This window comes from Nomascus leucogenys, chromosome 5, assembly GCF_006542625.1.
Source record: "Nomascus leucogenys isolate Asia chromosome 5, Asia_NLE_v1, whole genome shotgun sequence".
In the NCBI taxonomy this organism is placed as follows: domain Eukaryota; kingdom Metazoa; phylum Chordata; class Mammalia; order Primates; family Hylobatidae; genus Nomascus; species Nomascus leucogenys.
In genome coordinates this window covers 34,842,834-34,853,027 of record NC_044385.1, presented here as the reverse complement: position 1 = coordinate 34,853,027, position 10,194 = coordinate 34,842,834, and the positions used below count along the sequence as shown (strand labels likewise).

At 43.7% G+C, this 10,194-nt stretch overlaps 1 pseudogene; it reads right to left on the bottom strand.

The window, feature by feature from the left end:
* Nucleotides 1-3,588: 3,588 nt before the first annotated feature.
* On the bottom strand, nucleotides 3,589-5,211 carry LOC100580721 (annotated as a pseudogene).
* Nucleotides 5,212-10,194: the final 4,983 nt, after the last annotated feature.

Genomic DNA, 10,194 nt, shown 5'->3' with positions numbered 1-10,194 from the left:
TGTGCCCCAACACTTTTATATGACAAGATCTCATGAGAACTCACTATCACAAAAGACAGCACCAAGCCACAAGGGATCCACCCCCATGATCCAAAAACCTCCCACCAGGCCCCACCTCTAGCACTGGCGATTACAATTCACTATGCGATTTGGGCAGAGACAAATATTCCAAACTATATCACTTGCTGTCCTGACTAATATTGTTAATCCCTCACAAAGCTCTTTACTGTAGAGCCCAGATATAGTCTCATGCTTCTCAATATAATATTCCAAGTCATTGACATGTTGATATGATGAAACTAATTGGCCTTTGCAGATTCTAATCCAATGCTTTCATTTGGCAAATGAGGAGACAGAGCCACAGAGAAGGAAAAGAATTTGCACAAGGTCATGGCCAGCAAATGATAGAAACGGGTTCACACCCCTACTTGTCATTTGCTATGTATGCCTTGATCAACCCATTGTCCAGCTAAAAGACCTGCTGCCAAAAATTGAACAACAGCTCATGCAAAGCTCTGCATCATGAGTCAGGATTCAGACCCTCTCCACTTAGTACCCCAGCCCCTTAGCTGTATTCCTGTATAGCCTTGATGCTGCTCAGAATCTCAGTGTGAGATTTCATGTGCCCTGTCAGAACACAGTTTTTGTTTTGTTTTGTTTTGTTTTGTTTTGTTTTGTTTTGTTTTGTTTTGTTTTGAGACAGGGTCTGGCTCTGTCACCCAGGCTAGAGTGCAGTGGTGTAATTTTGCTCACTGCAACCTCTACCTCCTGGGCTCAAGCCATCCTCTCATCTCAGCCTCCCAAGTAGCTGGGATTACAGATGCATGCCACCACACCTGACTAATTTTTGTATTTTTTGTAGAGAGGGGGTTTTGCCATGTTGCCCAGGCTGGTCTCAAACTCCTGAGCTCAAGGGATCCATCTGCCTCAGCCTCCCAAAGTGCTGGGATTACAGGTGTGAGCCACTGCGCCCTCAGAACATTGTCTTGAGGGGGACTCTGAAGAAAGCTTCCTGTGTTGGCATTAAAGGAATAAAGAAAGGTCCATTTTACTTCCACTTTCCTTGTCAACAAGACCAGTTCCATGGAAGATTCTTCTCTAATGCATACTCATTCATCTGGCTCCCTCATGCTTCATGGCCTCAGAGCTGAATCCTTGATTCAGAGGTGCTCTGACCTGAGGAGAATGTTCTTCTCCTCTAATTCAGGCACTATACTTCTTTTCGTACAACCTAAGATAGCACTAGCTTTGGGGGCAACCATATTATTAACTGCAAAGAATCAAAAAGCAAGGAGGAAGAGCAACTGAAAGAAGCAAGAATTTTTAGCCTGAAAATGAGAAAATTCAGAGAAAGCATACTATTTTCATATTTTTGAAGGATTGTCATGGGACAGGAAAATTTGATTTCTGTAAGAATCCAAGGAGAAGAATAAGAGTGAACCTCTAAGGAGACAGATGTATAGGTCTAGAAACTGAGGTTTTGAGAGTGTAAATGACTCACTTGCATCCACACAGCACATTTTTTACCGAAGAGGAATGTCAACTAAGACCTCCTAAAGAGTCAAATAGCTGGAGACAATTGGGTGACACAAACTTAGGTTCAAATCCACTTGCCACCACTTCCTCCCTTGGGCGGAAATTCTCTGAACCTTCCCATCTACAAATACTGGTGCAAACCTGCTGGGGCTCTTAAAATCAAATGACACTCTGTGGATGATGTGTCTATCATGGGGCTCAGCTCATACTGACACTCAATCAATCTTACTTCTCTCAGCTTTCCCCTTTTCACACCACATCATCTCTTCTTTTCCTGTAATTTGAACAGCAAAGGATTCACTTTAACCCAGTGTCCAGAGTAGGGTTTTCTTGCTTTAATTGAAGGACAGTTACACTTGGCTCATCCATTGCCTGGTCCCACAAGAGAATCAAGCCACAACAACATCAGCAGGAGAGTAGGTGCTCAGAAAGCATCTGGCAGTACTGAAGAATATGGGAAAATAATGCTTCTGCCACACCCTGCACCTTACTGGCTGTCTCCATGAGCACCTCATCCATTACCTTCCCAGCAAAAGCAATTGTCTGTTCCCTCCTGTCACCAAAGCTGATGCTCCATTTGCCTCAGCCATGCATGCCAAACTGAGTTCCCAGAATATACTTTGCCAGATCCAACCTCCAAATCTTTGTCTAGACTCTTCTCTATGCCTGGATTATTTCCCTCTCTTCTTCTATAAGGTAAACATCTTATCCATTCTTCAAAATTTGGATGATTGCACATCATCTTCTTCAGACCTTTCCTGTGGTCTCCAGGCTTGTTAGTCTTGGCTTTGTTTAAAATGAATTGAATTGCCACATACAAAAGACTCAATAAAAACCACCTTTTATCATCATTGCCAGCCCCATCATCACGGGCTGGAGTGTCATCTGCCTTGGAGGCATAGCTACAGAAGTCTAGAGAGCACTGGAATGGTAACTAAAGAGTGAGTACAGCAGGGTTCTCCCACTTTTGGACGGGTGGGGATTCTACAGTAATTTTATTGTAACAGAGAAACTAAGCTGCAATAAGTCTATATGATTAGAGCAGACGGTGGCTGTCTTTCCAAAGGGTGAAGCCTGAGTCTAGCCAGCAGCACACAAATCCCAGAATATCCTCTTTCCTGGCACTATCCTGCACCACCTGACTCATGGTGTGAGATTAGTGACTGTACAACCACATTCAATGAAGATAAGAGGTCTCACTGGGTAGAGGCAACAACCCAACAGGAGACAATTACACAATTGATGAAGAAGATGCGGAGACAAAGTGCAGTTGCCTACCCTCCACTATTATTTGCCAAGAAAGTTGAGAGTATGGCATGAGCAGAAACTTATGTTCTTTGTTCTTAAATACATCCCAATAGAAATGGGGTTATGATCAAACAAGCAGTAGAATAAGATGAACATCTAGGTTAGATAAAAATATTTGTGCATAAGGAAAAGAACAGCAATGATAAGAGTGAAGAGAGAGCCTTCTCTTTTACTTAAATAAGACGGGAAACAGCATCTTTTATTTTCCTTGCTGCAGCGGGTCATTAATTTTCATAAAACACAGTTTCTGCAATACGGTGTATTGATAAGGTTGCTCCATCATGGGAGGACAAACATGAGGCTATTAATGCCAGAACTAGGTCTTCTCTCAAAGCCTCTAATAAGTGCCGTTTCTCGTGAGGAATCCCTGACACCATATGACACTTCAGTTAAATCTTCTGAAATATTGCAAGGGCATGATAGACAGGTTTATTTTGTTTTGTTTTGTTTTTTTTGGTGCTATGACTTTCTTGCACATGTAAACTCTTTCAGAAAAGTTGGCCATAAAAAGATAAAGAAAAGTTTGGCTTACAGCCACAAAGTTCCAGATGCCAGTCATGGGTGCCTCTGCCTTGTGTCACTACATGTTCTTTTCTGAGAATCACAGTCACTGAGAGTCATACATTATGGTTGAAAGAAATGATCCATTTACCACCATCCACCCTCCCTCATCATCTGTACAAAGCTCACAAGAGCAGAGACTGAAAACAGAAAGGTTGTCTCTGTTCCCTCACAGCAGGGACATTACTTGGTGACCCGGTAAATAGCATGGGCAAGGTAGCCCACGTTGCCAGAAGTGACCCCTGCCACAGAGATGTGGCCATCCTTTGTCATCTAGATGGAGAACTCCTTGGTCAGCCAGTCCGTCTGTTCAGGCTTTAGCCCTGTGAAACGAAACTTGCCAACTTGGTCAGTGATGTCTCGCCAGTTGTGGGGGGAATCCTCCTTCTTCAGAGGAGGATTGTGGGAGGAGTCACTCTTCTTGAGGTTGAAAACCAGCTGAGTCGGCCGGGCGCGGTGGCTCACGCTTGTAATCCCAGCACTTTGGGAGGCCGAGGCGGGCGGATCACGAGGTCAGGAGATCGAGACCACGGTGAAACCCCGTCTCTACTAAAAATACAAAAAGAATAGCCAGGCACGGTGGCGGGCGCCTGTAGTCCCAGCTATTTGGGAGGCTGAGGCAGGAGAATGGCATGAACCCGGGAGGCGGAGCTTGCAGTGAGCCGAGATTGCGCCACTGCACTCCAGCCTGAGCGACAGAGCGAGACTCTGTCTCAAAAAAAAAAAAATAAGAAAAAAAGAAAACCAGCTGAGTCCACATGCTAATGATGCAGTAGGCTATATTTTCACTTCTTGCAACCACTGTTTTTACAAATCCGGAGTGTTCAGAATGGTAGAGGCAATCCAGGCTTCCTTGAGAGGACAGTCACAATACATGGGATGGATCAAGATTTTCAACTGTGACTCCACACTTTTGGCTTCATCCACATCTTTGCAGATTATGGTAAAGTCTCCCACACGCTCTCCGTAAGCCCATGTTTTGGCGTATGATTGGCAGAGACAAATGTTAATGCCCTGTTTGATGAAGTGGCACATAGCCCCGGCATCCTTGTTACCGTCACCTCTGGCAAAGCCTTGATAGGCCATGTCAAAGAATGCAGAGATTCTTTTTCTTCACCCCACTGCTATTTCCTTCCACTGCTCTGGACAAGGGTCCTCTTCCATGGGATTATGGGCCCAGGCGTGCAGGAGAAGAACACTTTGCGCTGGTATTTTTGAAATGTCCTCCATGGTGCCTGTGGAATCAGAACCACAAGTCTTGGGGTCATAGTACTGATAAGCTTGTAGCTGTGTGCCAGCATCCCTGAAGTGTGTGATTTCCCTAGGATGGTTTGGGCAGAAAGACATCTCAGCTGAACTTTAAAACTCTTTACAGAAAACTGGCTCTGATCCTTAAGGCCCCAGTTCGAGAAATAGCCTGCACAGTGACAAACCAGTCACTTTTCAACACTTCGCTGTTCTTACCCAGGGCTAGTCCTGCAGATGTCTTGCAAAATTCAGCCGGTACCCCAATGAGCAGGTATTCCTTGTCCAAATTTTTTGTGGCAGTCTGGGCCTCTGCCTTGCAAATGTTAGACAGCAGATAAACTTTCGGTTATTGTCCTGGTTGGCACTAATTACCAGATTCACCTTTTTGCTATCAGTATCTCTCTTAAAGGCTTTGGTGACTCCCAGGATAGGATCTGGAAGTCCCATGTCCACATGGGCCCACCAGAAGCTAGTCCTGTTGGAGGCTGCCATGGCAAGGCCCAGTCGGAAGGCAGTGGTGATCCAGGAGGGGATGTAGCCTGAGTGCAGCAGGGCCATGGCGGATGGGAGGAGGGCAGTTGAGTAGCTGCAGAACAGAATGGAGGGCAAGCGGGCCCCTCCCACTTTTTAAAAGCAGTCAGAACACTAACAGGGAAGGCAGGATGACCAGTTCAGAAGGTCACACACAGGGACTTCCACTCCTGGGGTGAATGTACCAATATGTGGGGAAGGACCTAGGCTAATCAAGCCCATGATGTGTAAACCCTGGTGCCCTTAAACATATTGACAATGGAAATGGAACTCCTGAGGGAACCTGAAACCCCTGAAGCTCCCACTCTGGCTGACCTCCTGGATGATGTTTGATGAGCAGAGGATTGGAACCACGGAGAGCAGCAGTTGTAGAATTCAAATGCTCACTGTCATCAGTCTTCCCTCTAGAGAAATAGCCCCTCAAAGACCAGACAGTCCTGCCCTTGATCAGTTTGATTCCTACTGTCATAGTCTGCTCACACTGCCATAATGAAATTCCATAGACGGGGCGCTTAAACAACAGAAATTTATTTCCCACAGTTCTAGAGGCTGAGAAGTCAAAGATCCAGGTGCTGGCTGATGTGGTTCCTCAATGAAGGTTCTCTTCCTAGCACAGGCAGCTGCCTTCTCACTGTGTCCTCATGAGACAGAGAGAGAGAGAGAGAGAGAGAGAGAGAGGTAGGAGTGGGGAATCTCTGATGGTTCTTCTTATAAGGACACTAATCTCATCATGAAGGTCCCACTGTCATGACCTCATCTAAACCTATTCACCTCCCAAAGTCCCCATCTACAAATGCCATCACACTGAGAGTTAGGGCTTCCATATATAAATTTGGGTCCATAGCACCTCCTCTCTACCAAGAAGCATCTGGGTCTATCTCCTTCAGAGACTGGCCTGAAGGACAGTACAAGTGACCCTGTGACTGCCCAGCAGTGCACACAGCAGTCAGAGCAGAGCCTTGGGAGTCACACAGCCTGAGTCTGATTCAGGCTCCAGCATCGTCAGTTGTGTGACAGTAAGCAGCTGTGTCCTTCCTGATCCTCAGTTCAGTTTACTTTTCTATAAAATAGCAGTAGTGATACCTACCTCCTAGGGCTGTTTTGAATATTAAATGGAATATTGTAAGACAGGCACTTCACATTGTCCTATCAAAGAATCCATGCTCAGTAAACAGCAGCTGTTGTTTCCCAGGGTCAGGTAGCACAATGACCTCTTGGTTTTCTAGATCTGGAATCCCTCTATCTTGAGCCAAGCTTGAGGGAGTGCTGCCTCAGTAATTCATGTTCATTTATGTCCTTTGACTTGCCAACCCTTTTTCAATTAGTACCTTCTTTTTTAGATATGTTGATGGCCTTCTGGTGTTAAAATTAGTCGACTTTTCAGAGGGTGGTTCTTGCATATTTGTGTCCAACACACGTTTTGATTTACAGTCAAACCCTCAGAAGACAACCTTCCTTCTCTTTCAGAGTCTTTGTGGGCACCCCTTTAGCAAAATCGTTGAACTGCCTAACAATTCTCGGGAGAGGAAATTCCACAATTTTTGCATCCAATGCCAGAGAAGCTATTTCCTAGTGGTTTTGATAGGGTGAGGCATGAGGTTATGAGTGGGGTTTGGAGGCTGTAAGATGAGCCCTCACAGGGCTACTTATTGCTAGGTACGCTGCCCTCAATGAGGTTGGGATACCCTCCTGGGCTAAACAGCTTAGTCTCACTAGGGCATGCATAAGTGTGGTAGTGGCAGTAGTGGTATTAGCAGCAGTTACAGCAGCAGCATGAGATGACCGTATTTTTCAATTCAAGTATATATTTTCTATGAAATGAGCTCATAGGCTCTGAATTGGTAGAGCACCACAGTTTAGCCGGTCCAATCTGTCATATTTGCAGATAAAGATGTAGAGAGTCACTAGCCTGGCCAGCCAAATTAAGGAAATGACCCTGGAGAGCACTGAGATGATGAATGTGGATGTCCAACCCTTAGCCTTCCATTTCACTGATGGAAAGCAGAAGGCCAAAGAGACTGGTATATTGTTAGAAAACCACAGAGCTAGTTAATGCTAATCTGAAGAACTTTCTGCCCTGGGAGTGACACATAGCCAAAGAAATACATCGACAGGGCAGCAGAAATTATTTACCACATTTCTTAAATTTGTGTCAGATTACCTGTCTATATCATCTGCATTACATCTTGAGATAATATTTTTACAAACCTGCTAATTACCTTTAAACAGCACAGTTGTAACCCTATCACTATGCCTCACTCATAATCTATTTATTTCGTTTTGGTTTAACTGCTATAGTACTGTTCGATTTGAAATTTTAAATCATATTATTTTACATCAAAAAAAATCTAAGATTTTACATTAGCCAAAATTACTTCAATTGTTATACTTTTTGCATGCTGAGAAACACAAATTAACAGAAATGTGATTTTGGTGTTAAAAGTGCTAATTTGTTACCTGTCACCATTTAAAGTAGATGATATTTTGCCACCCTGTTTTAATGACACTTGTTCACTTTTTGATACATCACCACAAATCATAAGATGTGAAAGGGGCCCGCATCTCTCCTTTGCTGCAGAGGAGCCTTGGGGATAAGTGCTCAATAAACATGAGTTTGTTGGTAGTGGAAATGATGGTGGCAGTGGTGGGGTGGGGGACTGAAATAATCTGTGGAATTATTTTTAAATTCTAGAGTGCTATAAGGACATTAGCTAACAGTATTATACTCAGATATCAATCCCCTTTTGTTCTGTAGTCAGATATGAACATTAAATAATATTAGTATTTGCAATAGTACCTGAAAATATGCAAAGAGAAAAATTTGTAAAATTTCAAATGTCTAAACCCAATTAAGCATTTTTCCCCAGAATACTGTTTCTTCAGCTTTTCCCCCCTGTGCCTCTCTCACTGCCAATTTTGCATCCCAGGATGGTGCATGATTGGGAATAATAGCAAATGGATACAGAAAAAGAGGCACAGATGGACAGTAGGAACAGTTGAAAGTGAACCCGCCTGCTCTAGAGTGCTGTTCCCAGGCAATGGGTGGCAAGGCATTCTGGTATGTGTGTAGATGTTCCAGTCCAATGCTGTGGTTCTACTTTTGAGGTCAGTGTCAGTTATTTCTCAATCCCATTCCATCGATGCTGTGGCCAAGACAAAATCCCTTCCAGAGACCTCCAAACTATTCATGAAAAGTCATTCCTTCCAGGCTGTTGCAACTTTATGTCTTATTCTGCATTTGGGAGTATTTTGATGAGAGAGGGGGTGGTTAAATCAAGCACTACTGGAAAGCCACCATCATAACCCAGAAACTCCTCATTCTCAACCATTAAGAACCCTGCCCAGCCTAGCCTTCCCTTGGTTTTAATCTCGCTGATGACATGGATTTGGTGTTTCTGGTTAGCCTGATGGTAAAAGCTCTTGTAGGAAGTCTGGTTTTTTATTTTGCCACCAACTCTTTTCCAAACCAGATGTATTAATATGAGAGGTGACTGGTGAAGCTGTTTCCAGTCATGCGATTTCTCCAGAGCTCATCCATTCAGTCAGAAAATCTTGGTGCAAACCTACCATGTTCCAGGCCCTAGGTTGGCCCTGAGATTCAAAGATAATTAGCACATCCATCCACACTTCTTCTAATGCCATAGAAGCCTCATCTTGTTTATGGCCTGTCTTATTCTGTATTTTAATGATGAACAGCTGGTCAACATCATCTATATGATAATTCATCATTCAATCATTTATATTTTTTTTGCACAAAAGTTTGTCCCTAGATGATCCTCAATGATGGATTTCTATTGGAATTCAGTTCAATATCCAGATGTGTATGTTTAGAAGAGTCACCAGACCCTTGGAACCAAACTTGTTTTAACTTGATTCAACTACAAAGACCTTTCTGAGACCCCGCTCAAGTTTAATATTGCTTTCCTGAGGCTTGTCTGTTCTCTAGTGCCTCTTATCATAGGTTCTTCCAAGCCACCTGTTATAGTTGACCCAGTTTCACTACCCAAGAACTGGAGAGTCATTTCCTGTTTTAAGTACTGGAAGAGATTTTAAGATGATACAGAGCAGCTGTTTTCTCAAGCCACAGAAAGTAGAACAAAAGAAAGAGCCCTGGCCAGGAATGAAGAGACTTGGGTTCTTGTCTATGCAGACTCCACCTTGCTAAGTGGCTATCTGGAAGCTTCTTAAGTCTGCACTCATCACTATGTTCTCCCTCCAAATCTCACACCCACTCCTTCACCCAATCCTACCCCTTTTTCAGAGTTTTCTCTTCCGAGGTTTTTACCCAAGCTTTATAAAGGATTATAGGATCTAATTCCCACTGGGATGTTATTTTATGACCATGTGAGCCATTATTAGAAGTCAGTAGTTCTAGAAAGGACTTGACAAATGCTCCATTTACACTTTCTTGCTGTAACAACACTTTCATTTCCTGAGCACTTATGCTGACTCCAGCACTTTGCAGGGGGCCAGAAAGACAAAGAAGAAATAAGATTGCGCCATCAATACTAAAGGGAGCTCTGGGAGTTCAGAGGGGAACCTAACCCATGCTGAGGGAAACAAGATAAACTTGGTGAGAGACAGCGTTGCCTTAGCTGGCTCTGGAAAGGAGAGTGTGGATCAGCTAGAAAGAAATAAGTGCTAAGCACAGGGAGCCGTGAGCAACTGCACAGAGGTGCGAGTGGCATAACTAGGAACTTACCAGAGTGCGAAGTTACTAGAAGAAAAACTTGGGAGGCTGGGACAGTCAGATGAGGATGACTAAGAGAAACAGAGGCGCGTTTCAAAGGCCTTGCAAGCCAAAAATGAGACCATTACTCAGCCACAACCTTTTAGTGGCTTCCTTTGCACCCAAATTAAGATCCAAATTCCAATTAATACTGAAAACATTGGACTGCTGCCTGCATTTCTTTCGTCAGGTGTCTCAGAGGTTCTTTAGAGAAGTACACATTTTTCTGACTGTAGAGAAGGTTTATCTCCTCTATTTTTAAAGTATATGGAAATTATATG